This window comes from Miniopterus natalensis, chromosome 3 (genome assembly GCF_054644295.1).
Source record: "Miniopterus natalensis isolate mMinNat1 chromosome 3, mMinNat1.hap1, whole genome shotgun sequence".
In the NCBI taxonomy this organism is placed as follows: domain Eukaryota; kingdom Metazoa; phylum Chordata; class Mammalia; order Chiroptera; family Miniopteridae; genus Miniopterus; species Miniopterus natalensis.
In genome coordinates this window covers 103,900,341-103,922,593 of record NC_142083.1, presented here as the reverse complement: position 1 = coordinate 103,922,593, position 22,253 = coordinate 103,900,341, and the positions used below count along the sequence as shown (strand labels likewise).

The 22,253-nt window shown below is 55.4% G+C and overlaps 1 pseudogene; it reads right to left on the bottom strand.

The window, feature by feature from the left end:
• Positions 1-1,012: 1,012 nt before the first annotated feature.
• On the bottom strand, positions 1,013-21,708 carry LOC148093611 (prolactin-releasing peptide receptor-like; annotated as a pseudogene).
• Positions 21,709-22,253: the final 545 nt, after the last annotated feature.

Here is a 22,253-nt window from a genome sequence, read left to right as displayed (position 1 = left end):
TCTCTTTTGACCTTAAGTAAGCTTCTCCTGGTCCTTGTATTCGGAGTTGATCGTGTCCCAGGTGTGTCGCTACAGAGCAGGTGGCGAGCAGTTGTAAGACCCCCGCCGTGGGTCTGCTGCGACCGAGCAATTAGACGATGCAGGAGAACGCTGTAGCTCACAGATTACACCCAGTTTCAGAAAAGCAAATACCTGAGCGCCCACCTTGTGGCAAATACTGGGTGCGTACACACAAACATACCCACAGGTAGGACGTCTGTCCTATGCACAGCTATATGTCTCCTTAAGTGACTGGTACCTTTTCCACTTTATTCCTATTGAATCTCTTCATTGACTAATTTATCTCATCATTTTCAAATAAAATTGGGGGTAAGGAGAGGAAAAACAATAGCAAGACCTTCTTGAAGGTGACTTGTAAGTCTTTTGCACTATAAATGCAAGTGGATTTAAAATGAAAACCCCCTTTGATGTATCAAGGCCTTATTCAGGAAACGCTAACATCCTAGATGTCGATTGGTAATACACGCTTCCCCGGAATTCTAGAAACAAACGTGTTCCAGTCAGCTGAGTGATATCAGGTATTATATCCGAGTTGCAAACTTTTAAAAAGGCAAACCGACAGGCTTTACGTCCTACCTCATTGCCCCTTCTCGTCTCACCCAGTGGCAAACAGAAGGAAAAGCAAGGAAGGCGGCCACGGTTCAGAAACACTGTTTGAAAACCAGAGAAAGAGCTTTGCTTGACCTTTAAAGCACAAATAGAAAATAGTAAATCTCCTTCCCTCTCCCTGGCCTCCTCCAAGCAAAGCACTAGCAGCAAAGCCCATGTAACATTTTACAAAGACTCGAGGACAAGGCAAGGCGGCTAAGAGGGCTGGGCTGCGTGTTCTGCCCCTGTTGGCTTAGCTCTGGTTCTGGGAACAGGTTCCCCAGTCCAGCCTAGCGGGCACCCTCGGAGACCAGGGAGGGGGGGTGGAGGGGCATCAGGTGAGGCAGGCCTAGGTGCAGCGGCATCAGATGACCACGCTGAGTGTCATGCTCTGGTCCTGCGGCGGGATCCTGCGGGACCAGGCGAGCAAGAGATTGCCCAGCTCCTCGCAAAAACTTGCGTGCTCGCAGCGCCCCCTGGCGCCGGCGCCCGGTACTGCATCCCCTGCTCAGCAGCGCCCCCTGGCGCTGGGGACCAGTACTGCAGCTCCTGGCGGGAGCCGTCCTGCAGCCAGGCGTCCATGAGCGGGTTGTAGCCGACCGAGCTCACGGCGAGCCAGTGGCCGAGCAGCTGCTCCACCCGAGGGCGCAGGGGTCGATGGCGCTTGGGCGGAGGTCCCGCAGCAGGTTGGAGAAGTGCAGCCGCAGCAGGTGGCGAGCACCACCGTGGCCACCACCGGGAGGCAGAAGGGGCGGAGGCGCGGTCCTAGCCGGCCTGGCTCCGGTCACACAGCCCGGCCCCACGCGGCTTCGCAGCTTCACCGATGCTCGGACGTAAGACGGAGGATGACCAGCAGGGGAGCAGGTAGTGACGAGCAGCAGCCCCCAAGGTAGAGCTGTCGCTGGCGCTCCTGGGGCCCCCAGAACTGCTCGCAGAGGCGCACGGGGTGCGGCTGGAGCTCGACGTGGTGGGTGTGCGGGGCGGCGGGCAGCGCCAGCACCGCGGACAGCGCCCCCAGGTGTCCAGCACCGCGGACAGCGCCCAGGTGCCCAGCACCGCGGACAGAGCCCCCAGGTGTCCAGCACCGCGGACAGCGCCCAGGTACCCAGCCCGAGACGCGGGGCGCAGGGGGTGCACCGGCGCGACGTGGCGGTCCACGGAGAAGGTGGTGAGCGTGAACACCCACACGTACACGGTGACAGGCTGCAGGGAGAAGACCAGGCGGCACAGGCCCCGCCGGACCCCCAGCCGCGCGGCTCGAGGCCTAGGCCAGCGCGAGCGCAGGAAGGCCGTGCAGTGAGCACGTCGGGCAAGGCCCGGCTGCGGACGAGAAAGTCGGTGACGCTGTGCAGCCGGCGCACGCGCGCGATCGCCGGCACCAGCAGGCAGTTGCCCTCCAGCCCCACGGTCACCACGACGCTGTGGAGCAGCAGGATCGGCCCCTTCAGCCGATGCACCAGCTGCAGGCTCTGGAACGGAGCGGCGCCCTGGGCGCCGGGCCAGCCGTCGACCCATTGCCCACCGGGGCCCCTGTGCTCTGGTTCGCTGGGGTTGAGGCCACCGGGGGAAGTTCAGAGAATAAGTCAGGGACCAGGGCTCCTGAGTCGGCAGGGAAGCCACGGCTACCTTCCAAAGAGAATCAAAGTCCCTCAGTTCTCATGTTCTATCTACCCCCTCCTACCCAACCGCTCCCTCCCCAGTTACCCAAATACTCCCTTTGGAGTAACTGGCCAAGATAAATAACAATTTAAAGTGCTGCCTTCCCACCTCTGCAAAAATAAATCGGTGCGTGGTTATGCACGCACAGGTTATTTAAACGCCTTCTAACCCATTTAGAGCTCTCAGTGGGCGCAGGCTAGACCCAGGGGCGCGCTCCTACCTGGCGAGTGCGACTTGGCGGACGGAGAGCGGTCGAGGGCGGGAGAGGCGCGATCTGTCCCCTGGAGTCCTCCGCCCGCGACTATGGTGCCGGCTTCTCGCTTTTCCGCGGGAGCTGAACAGGTGCCGGAGTTGCCAGCGGGCTCGCAGCTTTGAGGGGGACCGGGAGCCCCCCCTGCCGCGCCCCCACTGCAGCGCCCTTGTATGGAAAATGGGGGCGGAGCGCACACCACCAGGCTCGGCGCCTAGACAACTGGGGAGAAGGGCGAGTGACAGAAGGACGGAAACGGCAAGGGAAGGAGGGGTGGACAAGCCTGGGCGGCAGAGACGCGACTGCGGGAGCTGCTGCGCCCAGGGGGGGGTTCCGCTCCGGGGGGGGCGGACGAGGGGAGCGTGGGGCGGGAAGCGCCCGGTCTCTCGGGACCTGCTGCAGTGTCAGAGGGAAGGGGCTGGAGGAGCGGGGTGGGGACTGAGACGCACCACGGGTGTGGGGAGAGCGAGGGCCCGTCCCTAAGCGCTGGATCCTGCGCAGAGTCCAGGCTGGGGGTAGAGAGTAGCGTGGGGGCTCCTGCAGGGATTAGAAATGGGGAGCCCTGAGCTCCCCGCAGACCTGCGGGCCCTCGCCCTCCCGGGACCCCGAGGGCTCCCCCGGCTGCGGCTCCGCCCAGCCCAGGACGGTTCAGCACCTCGGACAGCTCCCGGCCGGGCTTCGGGAGCCCGGTGCTGCGGGGGGTTCCGACCCCTCTCTGGGCGCGAAGCATTGGGAAAGGGGCCGGCCCGGTTCCTGGGGCTGCGGCTCCCCCAGCCCAGGACGGTTCAGCACCGCGGACAGCTCCCGGGCCGGCTTCGGGAGCCCGGTGCTGCGGGGGGTTCCGACCCCTCTCTGGGCGCGAAGCATTGGGAAAGGGGCCGGCCCGGTTCCTGGGGCTGCGGCTCCCCCAGCCCAGGACGGTTCAGCACCGCGGACAGCTCCCGGGCCGGCTTCGGGAGCCCGGTGCTGCGGGGGGTTACCCCTCTCTGGGCGCGAAGCATTGGGAAAGGGGCCAGCCCGGCTCCTGGGGCTGCGGCTCCGCCCAGCCCAGGGGTCAGCACCGCGGACAGCTCCCGGCCGGGCTGCGGGGGGTTCCGACCCCTCTCTGGGCGCGAAGCATTGGGAAAGGGGCCAGCCGGGTTCCTGGGGCTGCGGCTCCCCCAGCCCAGGGGTCAGCACCGCGGACAGCTCCCGGGCCGGCTTCGGGAGCCCGGTGCTGCGGGGGGTTCCGACCCCTCTCTGGGCGCGAAGCATTGGGAAAGGGGCCGGCCCGGTTCCTGGGGCTGCGGCTCCCCCCAGCCCAGGACGGTTCAGCACCGCGGACAGCTCCCGGGCCGGCTTCGGGAGCCCGGTGCTGCGGGGGGTTCCGACCCCTCTCTGGGCGCGAAGCATTGGGAAAGGGGCCGGCCCGGTTCCTGGGGCTGCGGCTCCCCCCAGCCCAGGGTTCAGCACCGCGGACAGCTCCCGGGCCGGCTTCGGGAGCCCGGTGCTGCGGGGGGTTCCGACCCCTCTCTGGGCGCGAAGCATTGGGAAAGGGGCCGGCCCGGCTCCTGGGGCTGCGGCTGCGTCTCCAAGCGCAGCAGGTGGAGTGCAGGCCAGTGAGCAGGGGCCCCTGGGCGTCGGAGGGTGTGACTCTGTCCCCTCTCTAGGTCAGAAAACACAGCCCTCACGCCAGCCACACTGCACAGACACCTTAATACCCGGGCCCCCTGCTCCCCAACCGCCCTTCCCGCTCTTTCTCAGCCGCCAGGCCCTGTCCCTCATCTGCGTGGCTCTCCCAGGGCAGAATCTAAGTTCCTGGGCCCGGACCCTACCCTCTCCCCTTGTACGAACACCCCCCAGGCCTCCTCACCTCATTTTAGAGTGAAATATGTCCATACTAGTAATTGCAGGATTTCCACTTGGAAAACAGAAGTAACAAACATTTGAGAAGCTTAAGTTACATAAAATTTTAGTTGTATTAAGTCGTCCTTGAAATGCAAATTAGCCTGGACCACGGTGGGAGGGGAGGGGAGGGGAGGGGAGGGGAGGGGAGGGGAGGGGAGGGGAGGGGAGGGGAGGGGAGGGGAGGGGAGGGGAGGGGAGGGGAGGGGAGGGGAGGGGAGGGGAGGGGAGGGGAGGGGAGGGGAGGGGAGGGGAGGGGAGGGGAGGGGAGGGGAGGGGAGGGGGCTTTGTAACCTCCCTTCTGTGGGCAAAAAGAGGCCCCATACTAAACCTGACAACTCAGCACAGGCCTGCAAGGCAAACCCTACAAACTCAGAGACTGAAAGTAATTGCATAGCGTGGTCTGCTCAGGAAAATTCCTAACTGAAAGTGGGTTATGGCGGGCAGTCACACCCCAGGTCGGTAGCTTCCTTTACAAAGATGAATCGTTACCTTAAATTAGCCCTTCAATTGTCTTTTTGCATCAAAGATAACATACCTTTAAAATATGAGAGTAATCTCTTTTTCCAGACCCCTGAGGGCCCAGACCACACCAGAGGGCTTGACCACGGAACCCCTCATTGCTGTCTTGTCCCCCGAATACACCTCTAAGTGCTGTAAGTGTTCATTGTTAACTGTCCCACACCCACCAATGTAAAAGAAGCAGGCGTCTCTCCATTCTACTCTTTATCCAACCCTAGAGATTTCCCAGCTTTGCTTTCTCCCTGGTCCCTAATATATCACCAGTGGACTTCATGTAACCCTCTTATGTCTCCTCCTTTGATTGTAATGTATAAAATAAACTGCCATTCTCTGGAGCATTTTCTCAATCTTTTGAGATTTTGCTTCCTACCTATTGTCATCAGTTTGGCTCAGATAAACCCATAAAAATTCTCTACAGGTTTAGATGTTTCTTACTCGACACTCCTCTGAAGCTATCTCGCCCCCTCACATCTTACTGCCTTTTTCCAGAGGCTGGAGCTCCCTCGCCCCTCTCCAGCAAGCCCTTGTCCTTTGTCTTCTGGATGCAGATATCTCTGTTAGGGCTGATAGAAGTAAAATTATTTCACCCTCCAAATTCAAATGATTCACTGATAGAGGAGGAAAAGTCAACACTGGAACAAAAGCAATCAATTTTATGCACCTGTATCCATTCTAAACCCACGCTCTCCAAGTTATAATCAATTTAGCTAAAGCCCCGAAAAAACTAGCTTCCAAATATATAAGAAATGTAGCAGCCCCTCATACCAGGGTTTCTCACCCTCCACACTAGTGACATGGGGGGCAGGGTAATTCTGTCATGTGGGGCTGTCCCGTGCATTGTAGAATGTTTAGCAGCATCCCTGGCCTCTACCCTCTAGATGCCAGGAGTGCACATACCCAATTGTGACAACCAAAAATGTTTCTAAAAATTGCCAAGTATCCCCCTGAGGGTGAGAGTAGGGGACCAAATCACCCCTGGCTGAGAACCAGTGCCTTACACCAATTCAGCACTCTTAAAGTTCACAAAGTCGCCTGGCCAGCATGGCTCAGCGGTTGAGCATCAACCTATGACCCAGGAGGTCACAGTTCGATTCCCGGTCAGGGCACATGCCTGGGTTTCGGGTTCCGATCCCCAGCAGGGGGCGTGCAGGAGTCAGCTGGTCAATGACTCTCTCTCATCGATGTTTCTATCTCTCTCCCTCTCCCGTCCTCTCTCTGAAATCAATAAAAACATATATTTTTTAAAAGTTCACAAAGTCCTCTGCTTGAAAGTGCTACCAGCCTTCACAGTCAGCTCTCTTCAGACATCTGAACCCCAGAATTGTATTTCCAAAAACCCTACATTTACCAGGTTGCCTACTCATCGCTTCCTGAAAGAGCAGCGGGGCAAATGGGAAAAGATGATGTTTAAGAAAACCCTAAGATAAGCCCAAGCTGACTGCCAAACAGAGGCGATCACTGGGCCCAAAGCCCAAAGCCCAAGTAAGGAACAGACACAGGTCTCGAGCTTGTGTAGGGGCTCCGCCATCACTCAATGTGGGCCTTGGGCATTTTATTCTGCAAGAACCCCCGTTTTGGAGAATATAAGAAATTCATAAAAATACCCACCTCTGGAGGATGTTGAGATCCCATATGTGACGGAACTGCACATAGTGGCACCTAGTAATGGCAACCACTCTTGGATGCTCCTTTGTCCTGCCTTATGTCACTGTCTCTTGTCAAGAGGGTTTCAGGGGAGCAATTCCCTAAACCCTTCCACTTGAACATTCCTCCAGAAGATTGTCTGTGGTGAGGAGAGTTCACCGTTTTTCAGTCTAAATGCTCTCCTTCGTTTTATTACTGTTTACCAGTCATGCAACGCCCCGGGTGAGATACTGTGTAAAAAATCAAGGACAGAAAACAACAACCAAACATTATTGGCTGGAAATGTGCACTTCAGCGAGTAAGAAGGAAGCCCACGTGGATCACTGACGTAGGCCCATGGAAAATGCCCCTGCCACCACCTGCTGTGAAAGGGCGCATTAACGACCACTGGGAAATTTACTAATTGCCTTAGCAAATCAGAATTGTGTTTACCCTTATAGAGCATATTTATTTTAATTCACAAGAGTCGTTAAAGTATTCATAACATTTTTTACTCAACTGTATCAACATTGCATATGTTGTTTAAATGTGACTCCTTCCTATGCTTATGTAAAACATACACAACAATTTAGAGCCATTATGAATCTCTATGAGTGTTCAGGTGGCAGGAAATGACTGAAAAGTGAGTGCTCTAATCATCAGAATGTTCTACAGGCTGCGGCTTTGTGTGAGGAACCCACCTCCCTCTTTCCCCAGCCCTGCTTTTCCCAGGGGAGGGCTCGCGGTGATTCCTGCATCCCTGTCAGGTCCTGGGGTGGAGTAACTAGGCAGGCTTGCTGCATGGCACAGCTCCCTTCTCCTCCTTTCTGTGGTTTAATTTTGAAATGCATGCCTTTAATAATATCCCAAGTGGTCCATGAGTGATGCTGACAGTGTGGCCTGTTTTGATAGGATTATCCAGGGCTGAGGGGAGACCCAGGCTGGCTGAGTTGCTTCCCCCACCCCCAAAACTCTAGGGCAGCTTTAGTCCCTGACCTTGGCCTATCTAGGGCCTCTTGCCACAGGCAGCCTCATTGCATACATCCCTGGGTCTCACCGCATTCCTCTTCAGGACCCAGCCAGGTCACATTCTGTACCCCAAAAAGAAGCACTAAGAGACACAAGGCTTGACCAATCGACTCAATTCAAAATCTTAGCACATTCTATTTTTTAAATTTTGATTGGCTTCTTGTCGATGCTCAGACATGAGCAGCAGGGATGGCATATCTCAGCTTAGTCTATCAGGAGTAGAAAATATAAATAAATAAATGATTAAATAAATAAATAAATAAAACAAAACACTCAAAAGCCATTTCTATAACATTCTTTTCCAAAGGCAGGCAATTTGCTTTCCTATTTTTGATTCCAATCCTGTTTCATAATCAACTGGAAATGGCTTTTATGGCTGGTTACAATCATCTTGTGTTTGCATTAGGGCATTTAGCAGTAAGGGTTCTTTGTGGTCACATCTAGATAGAAAACTGGACCTTGTAGAAGCCCCTCATTCCGGTTGCCTCCTGACAAAACACAGAGACGGACCCAAACCACGTCTCTCTATGTCCCCCCTCTGAGTTGTTCTCTAGACACCATTCTGGTGCTACTGTCTTGTGAGCTAGGGACTCTTCCTGTTTAGTTTTTAACAAAATGCAAAACTGGAATGGTCCTTGTGTTTTCCCAGTGATTTACACGTGTGTGTACATGCACGACATCCAGGGGCGGCAGTTTGACAGTTCAGATGTCTAGGAAGGTGTGATCTGCCTGTGTTTTTTCTTAGCTAGTGGGCCTTTGTCACCAGGGAAACAGCCCAGCGTTCACCCTTGAGGACACTGAAAGCAGTGTCTCTGCAGAGGGCGAATAACATGGATTGTATGCCTCTCGTCCACTGTGGCTCAAAGGCCACCTATGTCAGCATCACTTCTGGTGCTTATTTTTAAAAACTGCAGATTGATGGACCACAAGACAGACCTATTAAATCAGCACTGCTGAAAGCAAGAGCTGGCTGGGGAAATGAAAATCTCACAGGCACTGTGGGTTGTTCTGATGCGTACTCAAGTGTGAGGACCGTGTCCTACAGCCTGCCACTAGGCAGTGAGTCTACGGAACCCTGGCTCCCTACGGCCCCACCGTGACTGAGATGCAGCCACCAAACCCAGCCTGGCCTGCCACCAGAGGAGCCACACTGGGTCTCAGCCCGTCCCCTGCCCTTACATGATAAATATGGGAAGACAGTTGTACTGTAGGAGCTCAGTGCTTTTCCTATATTCTGTCTTTTCAAGTTATTTTTAGTGACATAAATAGCACATGAACACATTCTCATGTTTTATAGACATGAAACAGATGAGCCTAAAGCTCCCTTTGACCTCCACTCTCCATCTCAGTCTCTCCCTCAGAGGTTACACTTGTCCTTTCCCTGTGTGTTAACATATATATGCCTGAAGCCACAGAAAAGTAGTATTGATGGACATTTAAGTTATTTGCAACTTTTTGCTATTATAGGCTTTACCAAAATAAAGATGTTCCAGATATAGGTCAAAGACTATAAACTTCCAGCCCTAAGATGACCAATTCTAGGGATCTAACGGACAGCATGGTGATCATGGTTAATAATACTGTATTATATACTTGAAAGTTGCTTAAGAGTGTGGATCTGAAATGTTCTCACCACAAATAAAATAAATGGTAGTTATGTGGTATGACGGAGGTGCTATGGTGGGAATCATTCTGCAATATACAAGTGTGTCAAATCAACACCTCACACTTATACAATATGTCAATTATATCTCAATAAATCTGTAGCAAAAGATCCATATGCTATTCCAGTATTTGGATTAAGAGTGAAGCATATATATTATCAGTGGTGATGTTTCCAGTGACCATAACATTCTAATGCTGCTCAATAGTCATCTATTTTGTAAAAACTCAGGATTCAAATTCAGAAAAATAAAAATAAAATAAACACATTTCCATATGCCTCTTTGGGGAGGATATCTCAGGGGTCCATTCAGCAAAGAGAAATTTCTGAGTCACAAGATGTGGCCCAATTCACACTGCAGGGGACTCTCTTTGCTGAATGAATTGTAAGAGCTCATTACATCGGCGTGAGTGCTTATGATGGTCAGGTGAGTGTGGATGGGAACACTGCCCTTGAACCAAGCAGCATTCTTCATGGATGTTGGGACTGGCCGCCACGGCCCCCCAACTGGGTCTTCCCTGCTGTGGCCTAAGGGCTCCAATCCCGGGAGCACCATGCTGTTCTTCACTAGTCCGAAAAAGCCACTCGGGGGACCAGAGGGGAAGGACACAGCCTTTATTACTTACTTATTAAGACCTGATGAGTAAGTTACTGCACCAGGCCAGGGTCAGAGAGGGGCTTAACCAGCAGATGGGGGAGGGGGAGCCATGGACAAAGAGCCTGGTGAGGCTTGTTCTCTGTCAAGGACGTGGGAAGGCACCTGGGTCTGCACTGCTCTGCCCCTTGTGGCCCGCTGGCCAGGTGGACTCCATCCCACTGACTGGAAGGGACATCGGGCTACCTCCTCATCTGACCCCACACCTGCCTGTCCCCCTTCCTCCCGGTGGGCACACTTGTCCAGAGCTCCACGGGCACAGCAGACCGCCACTGTCCTCACAGAGCTCAGTGCCAACCAGGGCCTCATGGCAGCTGCTGGGAAGGATGAGTTCTCATGGGCTGGGAGGGGCACTGGCTCACCCGGAACGCCCTGTATAAAGTGTGTGTGTCAGGCAGACACTGCTTTCCACCTGGAGAGGGACCTCTGTTTTAATGTTTTTAAAATTAGGTGCCCGCCGGTGTCTTCACTTAAGCTCATAATCCCATGGTTAATAAAATGTCTGAGGCCAAAATCTAAGCCCCCCGCCCCCTGGGTCAGGTGGAGTCTTTGGGAGAGGCCAGGACCTCGCCAGCCGGGGCGTTGCAGGAGTGAGCTGGGGTGAGGAGGGGGCAGCGGCAAGGGGCCCTGGGGAGCCACTGATGTTCCCAGGCCTGCAATCAGGGCCCCGGGGCAATTCCCATGCCGACAGCCACAGCCCAGGCACCAGAGCAAGCCCTGTCCAGCTCAGGACCTCTGTTCTTCATCTGTAAACAGGTTGGGGGGCCAGCGGGAGGGAGCATCCTGAAGGTCTCTACAAGCTCTGACAGTTCAGGAGTCCAAGACTGATCCCGAGAGAGTCAACTATCTACACACCTGCATGACATCAGTTTCTGCACACACCTGGATGGCATCAGTTTCTGCACCCACCTGGATGACATCAGTTTCTGCACCCACCGGATGACATCAGTTTCTGCACCCACCTGGATGACATCAGTTTCTGCACACACCTGGATGGCATCAGTTTCTGCACCCACCTGGATGACATCAGCTTCTGCACACACCTGGATGGCATCAGTTTCTGCACCCACCGGATGACATCAGTTTCTGCACCCACCTGGATGACATCAGTTTCTGCACACACCTGGATGGCATCAGTTTCTGCACCCACCTGGATGACATCAGTTTCTGCACACACCTGGATGGCATCAGTTTCTGCACCCACCTGGATGACATCAGTTTCTGCACACACCTGGGTGACATCAGTTTCTGCACCCACCTGGATGACATCAGTTTCTGCACCCACCTGGATGACATCAGTTTCTGCACACACCTGGATGGCATCAGTTTCTGCACCCACCTGGATGACATCAGTTTCTGCACACACCTGGATGACATCAGTTTCTGCACCCACCGGATGACATCAGTTTCTGCACCCACCTGGATGACGTCAGTTTCTGCACACACCTGGATGGCATCAGTTTCTGCACACACCTGGATGGCATCAGTTTCTGCACCCACCTGGATGACATCAGTTTCTGCACCCACTGGATGACATCAGTTTGTGCACACACTGGATGACATTGCCTATCCACACGCCTGCCTGGCAACACCTGTCTCCTTAATAAAAGGCGGCCCCCCTTCTATCTGATGCACCTGCCATCCTTTAAGCCTGGCTTTGGTTTTTCTCTCCAGGGGCTGGCCTTCTGACAAATCTTGGAATTAACCTTGGGCCTGTGGGTTCACGCTTCGCTAAGGGAAGGATCCCTGGGGGAAATAATTCAGTCCACGTGTGCTCTCCCCAAGGATTCTGCTCTCAAGCTTTAAACAGCACGAGCAAAGTCGGTCTGTGTAATTGCTGGCAGGCTTTGGAGTTCAGTAAGTTGGCTTTTGTTCCATTCCTACGATTCACCAGATCCATTCAAAACAGTTCCTCATCTCGCCCTTGGGGCCTTTTCCAGCCATGCGAACACCCTGCTGGCTCTATGAGGCTTTTGCAGGCAAGACTTAAAAACCTTGTACTAGTCTGTTTACTATTCCCCCAGCTACTTTCCTTTCATATCACAAATTTCAAAAACATAATTAAAGGCTGCAGTGGGGTTTCTTTTTTTACATCAAACCCACAAAATTAAACATAGCTAGAGAGCTCCCTGAGATGTTTCTTATGCAATACCTTCATAGACAACAACCAAAAAGGACACACACAGGACACAAGGCAACAAGGTGTTTTCCTAGGAAATGTATGGTCGTAAATAAAATGCTTAAGCTGCTGACAATCCTGGTGACGTATTAGGCCTTGAGACCGTCTTGATTTCATGTCTTCATTTTATTTTTTCAATTCTATTTACTGCCTATCAAAAATGGATTTAAATGTTTCAGGGACTTGCTACTCAAAGCTCGGTCCTCCGGCTGGCAGCATCGGCCTTGGGGGGAGTTTGTTAGAAATCAGAATCTTGCCCAGCCGGGCGTGGCTCAGCGGTTGAGAGTCGACCTAGGATCCAGGTGATCAGGGTTTGATTCCCGGTCAAGGCACATGGCCAGGTTGCGGGCTCGATCCCCAGCAGGAGGCTTGCAGGAGGCAGCCAATCAATGACTCTCTCATCATTGATGTTTCTCTCTCTCTCTCCCTCTCCTTTCCTCTCTCTGAAATCAATAAAAAAATATTTTTTAAAAAAAAAGAAATCAGAATCACTGCCCTACCCCAGACCTCAGGAACCACAATCTATATTTTAACAAGATCCCGTGGCCACAGCCGGGCTTTGGGCGCCCTCAGCACTAAGGGAAGTTCAGCACAGCTTTCCTGTTGGACAAAGTGACCTCTTCTCTCCCTCCTGCGAACCTCTGGCAAACCCCATACCTTCACAGGGGCATTTGGCTTTCGATATTGGGGGGAGGTTGGCTGAATTCAGAAATTGCTGAGTCTGTGCCCAATTTAGAAAATATCCAAAGTAATAAATAATTGATTTTTCCTGTATTCAGAAACTACAATGTTATATCTACAGAGAAACAGGAACATCTTTCAGGGTCAAAAGAGCTGGTGTGTTTTTACACATTTCCTTCACATTCGTCCACATCTAGACTGTCTATTGAGATTTTGAGAGATGCGAATTAAAATTACACTGAGATAAAACAAAAGAGGGCTGACTCTGGCACCCAGCTGGGCATGGGGCGAGAGCAGGGCTATCCCCGGACCCGGTCCTCGCAGGCTGGACCCCAGGCGTCAGAAGCAGCCCGATCCTTTCGTTCAGGGGAAGGGTGTCACTCCCAGGCCACCGGAGGCTGCTCCGCGCGCAGAGTCAGCTGTGGGTTCCACCCAGGGCGCCCAGGCTCTTCCTGAGGCCCGGGGACGGCCGGGCGCGGAACTTGAGGGCAAAGGGGGTTTTTACGGGTGAGGAGACCCAGGCCAGGGGAGTGAGGGGCCGGGGCACCTGCTCCTCAGCACAGCGAGGCCTGGCCCAGGGACTCTCTGCTTCTTCCTCCGGGCGGGGGTGTTTTGTGACCCCGATGACCACCTGAAAGAGCAACAGGCTCCACCTGCGTCCCCAGCCCCTGCGCACATGTCTCTTCATCCAGGACAGAGGACCAGGCGGCTGCACACACGGGGACGGAGACGGGGGACCAGGCGGCTGCACACACGGGGACGGAGACGGGGGACCAGGCGGCTGCACACACGGGGACGGAGACCGAGGACCAGGCGGCTGCACACACGGGGACGGGGACGGGGACAGGGGACCAGGCGGCTGCACACACGGGGACGGGGACAGGGGACCAGGCGGCTGCACACACGGGGACGGGGACGGGGACAGGGGACCAGGCGGCTGCACACACGGGGACGGGGACAGGGGACCAGGCGGCTGCACACACGGGGACGGAGACCGAGGACCAGGCGGCTGCACACACGGGGACGGGGACGGGGACAGGGGACCAGGCGGCTGCACACACGGGGACGGGGACAGGGGACCAGGCGGCTGCACACACGGGGACGGGGACGGGGACAGGGGACCAGGCGGCTGCACACACGGGGACGGGGACAGGGGACCAGGCGGCTGCACACACGGGGACGGGGACAGGGGACCAGGCGGCTGCACACACGGGGACGGGGACAGGGGACCAGGCGGCTGCACACACGGGGACGGGGACAGGGGACCAGGCGGCTGCACACACGGGGACGGGGACGGGGACGGGGACAGAGGACCAGGCGGCTGCACACACGGGCACGGGGACGGGGGACCAGGCGGCTGCACACACGGGGACGGGGACGGGGGACCAGGCGGCTGCACACACGGGGACGGGGACAGGGGACCAGGCGGCTGCACACACGGGGACGGGGACGGGGGACCAGGCGGCTGCACACACGGGGACGGGGACAGGGGACCAGGCGGCTGCACACACGGGGACGGGGACAGGGGACCAGGCGGCTGCACACACGGGGACGGGGACAGGGGACCAGGCGGCTGCACACACGGGGACGGGGACAGGGGACCAGGCGGCTGCACACACGGGGACGGGGACGGGGGACCAGGGCGGGCTCCGGGCAGCGGCCGCCGAGAGGTTTCCCCGAGACGAGCGAGACGCGCCCTGTCTGCGCCACAGGCTCGCGGGGCCCCCGGGTTCCTTGAAGGGGAGCACTGCCTCGCCGGAGAAACACTGGTCTGTGCGCTGGCTGTGCGCCTTCTGCCTTTTCCTTCGAAGTGGCCCCGGGGCTGCAGCAGACACCCGTGGGGGGGTCGGACCCGGAGCCCAGGGCGGGGGCTGGCTGCCCTGAGGCCCGTGGGGAGCCGGCGCTGGGCAGGGGGGGCCTGGGCCGGGGGTGGTCTCGGGCAGCCCCTCCCCCCGCCACCCCCACGGCCACCCCCACGGCCACCCCCACCCCCACCGCCACCCCCACCGCCACCCCCACGGCCACCGCAGCAGCCTCGGGCGCCTGAACGCTCCCTCTGAATTCACGATGGGCGGGCGGGAGGCCTCGCTCCCTGTTTCCTGCCGCCTGAGCCCGGCCGCCCCGTCGGTCATCCCCGTGCCCCAGCCGGGCCCGTGTCCGCAGCTGCCGTCCCTGGGCTCAGTCACTCGAATCGCAAACGCCAACCGCCCGAGCCCGGCGGCTTCCGCGCCAGCGCCAGGGACGGAGTCGGGGGGGCCTCCCTGCCGCCCCTAAACACGACTGCTCCCCAGCTCAGGTCTCACGGAAGACACAAGGCGGGCCTGGGGAAGGGTGACTGAGGCCCGGTACGCTCGGGAATGAGCTCGCAGAGGTCAACGCACAGGTTCGAGGGCACTGAGGGGACCGGCTGGGCGCCCAGAGGTGGTGGTCCAGAAGGCTTCATGGCCGGGGTGGGGTGGGGTGGGGTGGAGACCTTTCAAAACCACCGCCCGTGAAGGTCTGTGGTGGGAGCAGCATGCCAGGCAGGGGCTAAGGTCAGGGGCTCCAATGTTCTGACCACTCCTGGCTGTGTGATGCTGGGTGAGCCACCTACCTCTCTGAGCCTGTTTCCTCTAAAATCAGGTTCGTAACAGTCCTCACTTTCTGGTGCTCCTGGGGGTCTCAATCACATACCCCATGCAATGGGCTCCATGCAGATCCCTGCACACGGTCAGCCCTCGGCAAACGCTTGCACCATCTCAGCCCTTCCCAGCTCTTCTCGGTGCTCCCGGCATTCCTTGCCTTGCTTCCACCTCGCAGCAGCCTTCAGAAATAAGTGAGAGTGTCATGCCCATTTTACAGACTTAGAAGCTGAGGCTCAGAGAAATCGGGTAATTTCCTGAAGATTCTATGGCTGAAGGGGCAGAGCCTGGATGCACACCCCGGACCATCGGCCTCCTTGCCCCCTTCCTCCTCGTGAGGACACCAGACATCAGGGTGTTGGGTGCTTCTAAGGACACTGAAAAGCTTCTGAGCTTACAAAGCAGCTCACCTGGCACAAACAGAGGCACATTTAATTCCTTCCTAAAGTGGGAGACCAAAAGCTCTCATGCTACACATACAGCTTGGGGTTAACAGTGTGGATTATGGAGCCAGTCTGCTGGGTTCAAATCCAGTCTCCACTACTAACTTGATATGTGACTATGGGCCATGGCCTCTGTTTTCCTGTCTCTAAAACAGACAAAATAATAAGAATGAATGACCAAAGTGCTTAGAATAGCACCTGGGCCCTGGCCAATGTGGCTCAGTTGGTTGGAGCATCATCATGTGCACTGAAAGGCCACAGGTTCAATTTCTGGTCAGAGCACCTTCCCAGGTTGCTGGTTCGATCCCCATGTGTGCAGGAGGGAGCCAATCGATGTTTCTCTCTCCCTCTCCCTTCCTCTCTCTCTAAAATCAATAAAAACATATTTAAATTTAAAAAAAGGAAAGAAAGAATAGCACCTGGCACAGAGGAAGTGCTCAGTAAACATTAGCTGTGACCATCCACATTTTACAGACAAGGAACCTGAGGGGCAGAGGCTGGAAGCTCAGAGTCTCGGATTCTTTCCACCCTCCCTTAAGGGCCCAGCGTCTGTGGGGAAACCAGACCCACCAGCTTAGGCATCTCAGGCCCCGTGTCAGCCGCCTGCCTCAGCGCTCAGCCCCCTCCATCTGACCCATTCCATGCATAATGGGATCCTTTGTAAAATATTAAATAGATGCATTTTTTATTTCTTGAAACTTTGTCACTTTTTAGCACACAATCAAGAACGTAAGGCTCCAGGGTGAAGAGCAATGTAATTATGATGAAGATTAAAACAGTATTTAAAGGCTAATTGTGCCGTCAGCAACAAAAGTAAAAATGAAATAGGCAGGTGGAGAGCACATTTGGATTTGAGACTATGATGGGAAGTGCTTTCAAGTTCAAGTGCAAACACTGTCTGGAAACATAATATGTTTCCCTTTTCTATGGTGAAATAAAAATCTAATTAAGTCGCAGAATTTGCCATGGAGAGCCCCGACAAAGGCAGGTGTGATTTAATAAATAGGGGAATGCACAGGTGCGGTGATCACACACACAGATTCGAGCCATCGAGATACGCTGCTGCAAGATTTACAGAAAAGTGGGAGCAAGCACATCCTACGAATTTTAGAATGATCACCAAACTATATAAAAGTACCTGACGCTTCCTAAGCATTTAAAACATCAGTGGTGCAAACTCTCATTTTCAAACAGTGTCAGGTCTCAGGCCTTTTCTTCCCACTCAAAGATAAGGGCTTGGAACACAAGGATGGAGCCTGATCTCTAGTTTTTAAGGGCCCCAGGTCTGGGTAGAGAATCTTTTCCCCAGGCAAGGGGCAACTTTCTTGGGAAAGGAGTGAGGGGGTTCATCGGCTGCAAGCCCAGCCTAAACTCGCAGTCGGGTAGTTATTAAGAAAATGAACACAAATTTAGACAATTAACGGTGATTATGATGGGCAGTATAGGGTGTGAGTTTAAGAAGGTGGCTGTTCCATCAAAGCAGACACAAGGCAAACTAGTGTGTATGTGACAAGGAGGCGTTCAAGACCAAGTTGAAGGCACTGAGGTCATTTGGATTAAAGAAACAAAAAATAGCTGTTAACAAGACTTAGGGGGCACAGAAAGGGAGACTGAGGGGCCCAAGAAAATATATTCCTAAGATTATCTTGAATATGAGGGTTCTTACAAATATATTTTTCATTAACATATTACTATTCAAAATTAGAATGTATAGCAAGCAGAATTCTTTCTACTCAAGAATACTCTGCGCGTATCCTTTTCTTGAATATATTTTTTAGTGGGTTAATTACATTCAGTGAATATGTCATCTTAAGGCTATAGCCTTATGCACGTTCCCGTGAATATATTCATGCTTCCCCATCTTCCCTCCTTCCCTCTGGGCCTCCCCTCTCTCTCGCCCTCCCCGTGGGTCTCTGGCTTCGGCAACAGGGAGAGCAAAGATAAACTGAGCATTCCCTAAAATACGTCTATGAAGACAAAGGGAAAACCAGTAAGTTAAAACTACCCAGTTTTATTTTACTTTTTTTTTTTAGTTAATGTGGTGAGTTGACAATGGCCATTGAACAAATTGATCTGATGTGAATTAGCCTGGCGGCAGGTGATGGGGAAAGGGTGGGAAGCTGTGAGGTGTCAGCTGGCTGCAAGTCCAGTACCAACTTACTGTGCCAGTTGGTATCAGGGAAATTAGAAATTAGTCCGTGGCCCTGATCATTTTAAAGTCAAAGATATTCTGGGTTGGATTGGGTTTTGGTTTTTTTCACTCCCTCTCTTGGAGCACAGCTGATCTCAACACTTTTATACAACATCACTTATACAACAAGAAATGGTCTGTTTGGTTTAAACCTTCCCAGACGTGATTCCCACTGGGCTGCAGGGGAAGCAGCTGTTTCTGTCCCCTGGGCTGATAAGGCCCTTCGTCTTGGGGAAAAAAGAGGCAACTCCCCTAGATCCAAATCACTGGGCTTTTCAAGGCAAATGCTAATGCTGCCCTTTGGAAGCCTCGGAACACAGGTGACCTTCTTGGGTAACAACCTCCTCCCTCTTTGTCCGTTATTTCGTCTGCACAGGGATATGCTCGGATAGGACAGGGCCTTGGGGGCCTGTGGAATCAACTTATAAAGCTCACTATGAAGGCAGAACCTATCGCAGGGCCGTGGGGATCTGGACGCAGTGAGAAGAGAAGAGACGACGGCATATGCATGGTTTCTAGTTTGGAAGACAGGACGCTGGGGTTCCCACAGGCTGGAGCAGGGGTGCCGGTTGGTACCGTCTTATTTCACTATTATTGTATCCCCCACGTTCAGCACAGTGATAAGCACCTAGTAGATGCTTGATACAGGTTTTGGCTGATTCAATAAGCGAATGAAACTGAAGTCAGAATGTGCTCTCGGAGAAAGTAAGGAATAAATCAGGGGTCAAAAACTCTTTTCCCTCAGGGGCCCTATTAGTCGGGGTTCAGTTGCAGGTAATAGTAACTACTTTAGCTGGTTTAAGCAGAAATGAATTTAGTTCCAGGAACTAGGTGCTTACAGAGTCGTCGGAAGGGATGGAGGAATAAAAAATGTCTAGGCTGAGAAGAAATTCAAGTTAAAAAAAAAACAAAAACAGCCCGGCGGGGCGTGGCTCAGCGGGTGAGCTTCGACCTAGGATCCAGGCGATCGGGGTTCGATTCCCGGTCAGGGCACATGCCCGGGTTGCAGGCTCGGTCAATGACTCTCTCGTCATTGATGTTTCTATCTCTCTCTCTCTCCCTCTCCTTTCCTCTCTCTGAAATCAATGAAGATATATTTAAATAAATAAATAAAATTTAAAAACAAAATAACCAAACAGACTGGCCCACCGAGGGAAGGAGGCTGCTCTTCTGTAACCAGGGAACCGAGTGAGAAGCCAGCGCTGGCTCAGGGGCCACAGCTCTGGGGTCGGGGGTCAAGACGGTGCCCCTGGAACTGCGGCTCCAGGGCCGCTCTGTGCCGCTGGAGCCCCCCCAGCCAAACAGGTGCAGCAACCCTGCCCCAGTTACCTCGGTTCTGAATTCAAGTCCCGGCAAGTGCATCTGATGGTGATGAGTGCAAGTGTTTACCCTGGAGCCAGGCCAGCAGAGAGTCTGGGAAATGCACAGAGAGTGCTCCCTCCGTAAACCAGTCACCTAAAAGCCGTGGCTTCTCAGATTCTCCATGCGGTCTCACCCCAGATGGAAATTAAGGCCGTGACCAAGCTCCAGACTTGTTGCCAGGATCTTGGACGTGGCTGGAATAATTGTCTCACTACTGCAGCCCCACAGGTGTAATTTCTCACACCGTCTGGCTGGAGTATGTGCTTGCGAAGGGCACATTAAGATGCCCTTGGAGAGACTAATCAAATAATAAATTGCAGATCCAATCCCAGGAGCACTGGTTCATGGACAAATAGCCCCGGAAGCTGTTAAGGACCCTGAGCCCGAGACAACAGGCCTGTGTCCCTGCCTCTCTGGCCTCCCCTCTCTGGAGTGAGAAGGCATATTGTCCAGGTGGGGAGCCCGGTGCGGGAGAGGAAGTGGGGCTCCAAGTGGGAAGATTTCAGAGTAAATGAAATGAGCTTGTTTCTCTGTTGAAGAGCCCAGTTGATCGTGCATGGTTAGAACATCAGAGATACACACCCAGTAATCTTGTCAGCATGATAATTATCGATATTTAAGGCTGCGCTTTTCTCCCAGAGAGGCCAGGAGCAGGCAGGGAGCCGGGTAAACTTGGAGAAACATCTTCCATCTGAAAACTGCCTTCTGAATGAGGGGCGGGAGGCTTGAAACTGGCCTGAATGGATTTCAGATGGAGAGGGGGCATCAGGCTGGCATTGAGAGGCCATCCCCTGCCTCCTGACTTCCAGATAAGAACACGTGTGGTGTGCGTGTGTGTGCCTGTGTGTGTGTGCCTGACCCACAGTGCACAGGACAGCCCTGAACAAGAAAGATTCATCCTGCCCAACACACATCAGGGTTTCTCAGCCTCAGCAGTACCAGCATCCTTTGCTGTGGGGCTACTCTGCGCATTGCAGGATGTTTAGCAGCATCTCGGGCCTCCACCCACTAGATACCAGTCGCACCCCCCATCTCTCTGCAGCTCCTGCATCCTTTCCAAGCCCAGTCCTGCCCAGCCCACTAGCAACTCTGACAGCCTCGGTCAGAAACCACTGGACTGTGGACCAAATGGGACCTGTTTGGTTTGCTACTGTTTCAAGGGCTTTAATCAGCTACTTACCAGCAGAACAAGTCAATTTCCATCTCATTCTGATAATTCAGAAAGTCCAAAGAAGCCGTTGACTTCCCTGGCTGGAGCGAGTGGGGCTCTTGGTGTCTCGTCACCATGGCAACCTCCCATCCTGCTCCCACCCACTTCCACGCCCCTGACAGGGCCACCCCAGCCTTTGGGCATTTGTGTTTGTGCCACGGTCACTGCAGATGCCGCACCTGATACCCTGAGCACTGGGCATCTCTGTAAATGCCCCCTCCTAACCTCAGGTGAGGTCTCCTTTCCCGTTTCGGGGCCCTTACCACCTTCCAGTCGTCGTGTTCGTCCTCATGCCAGTTCTAGAAGGTGGGAGGCAAAGGTACAATCTCCCCCAGGGCACAGGAGGGGAAACTGAGGACCTCAAAGATGTGTCATGTCACTTCACCCAAGTGACCCAACCTGTACAAAGAGGGGCTGGCTGGAGCCCAAGGTCCTGGTCAGGGTTTGCTATGGGCGGGGTGCTTGTGTCCCCCAAGCCACATGTTGCAGCCCTAACCCCCAATGTGGCTATATTTGCACACAGGCCTCTAAAGAAGTAATTGGGGCTGGATGAGGTCAGGGGGTGGTGCTCTGATAGGACCGGTGTCCTTATAAGAAGAGACATCAGGAAGTACGTCTCCCTACATCGCCCCCAAGCAGAACCCCCGCCCCATGCAGAAGGAAGGCCCGTGAGGACCCAGCCAGGCGGCAGCGTTTGCAGGCCAGGAGGAGGGGCCCCGCCAGAGCCAGCCCCGGGCGCCTGGACCCGGACCGCCCAGCCTCCGCGCGCAGGTGATGAACGGCTGCTGGGGGGCCGCGGCCGCGCGGTGAGGCAGCGAGCAGCCCGCCGGCGCCACCCGCCGCTCACGGACGTCCCTTCCGTAAACGGTGTCGCCGAGGCGTCGGTCCTCCGTGCGGGCGCCCTCGCCGTCTCGGGGCCTGCGCCAGCTTATGCGAAGTGCTTCTGCATCGAGGCTTTTCACGGGCCCAAGCGCGGCCTCTGTGACTTGGGGCAGGGGCTCCTGAGAGCCGCCCCCGCGCCCAGCTGAGACGGGACCCCGGGGTGGCCAGAGGCAGCCTCCCGCAGAGCCCACAGCCCGGCGGCCCATGGTCGGAGCAGGGAGGGGCAGTCACCCCACCCGGGCAAGACCCCCTCGCGGGGCAGCCTGCGGGGGCGGGGCTGCTGGGGCGCCCTCGCGGGGCAGCCTGCGGGGCCGGGGCTGCTGGGGCGCCCTCGCGGGGCAGCCTGCGGGGGCGGGGCTGCTGGGGCCCCCTCGCGGGGCAGCCTGCGGGGCCGGGGCTGCTGGGGCCCCCTCGCGGGGCAGCCTGCGGGGGCGGGGCTGCTGGGGCCCCCTCGCGGGGCAGCCTCCAGGGGCGGGGCTGCTGGGGGCCCCTCGCGGGGCACCCTACAGGGGCGGGGCTGCTGGGGCCCCCTCGCGGGGCAGCCTGCGGGGGCGGGGCTGCTGGGGGCCCCTCGCGGGGCACCCTACAGGGGCGGGGCTGCTGGGGCGCCCCTCTCACCCGGCAGCCTGCAAGGGCGGGGCTGCTTGGGCCCCCCCGCCGGACCGTCTCAGGCGCTGCCCAGAGGCGCCGGGCCGCCCGCAGCTCCGCAGCCTCCCCCAGCGCAGGATTCGCAGGAGCAGGAAAATCCCGC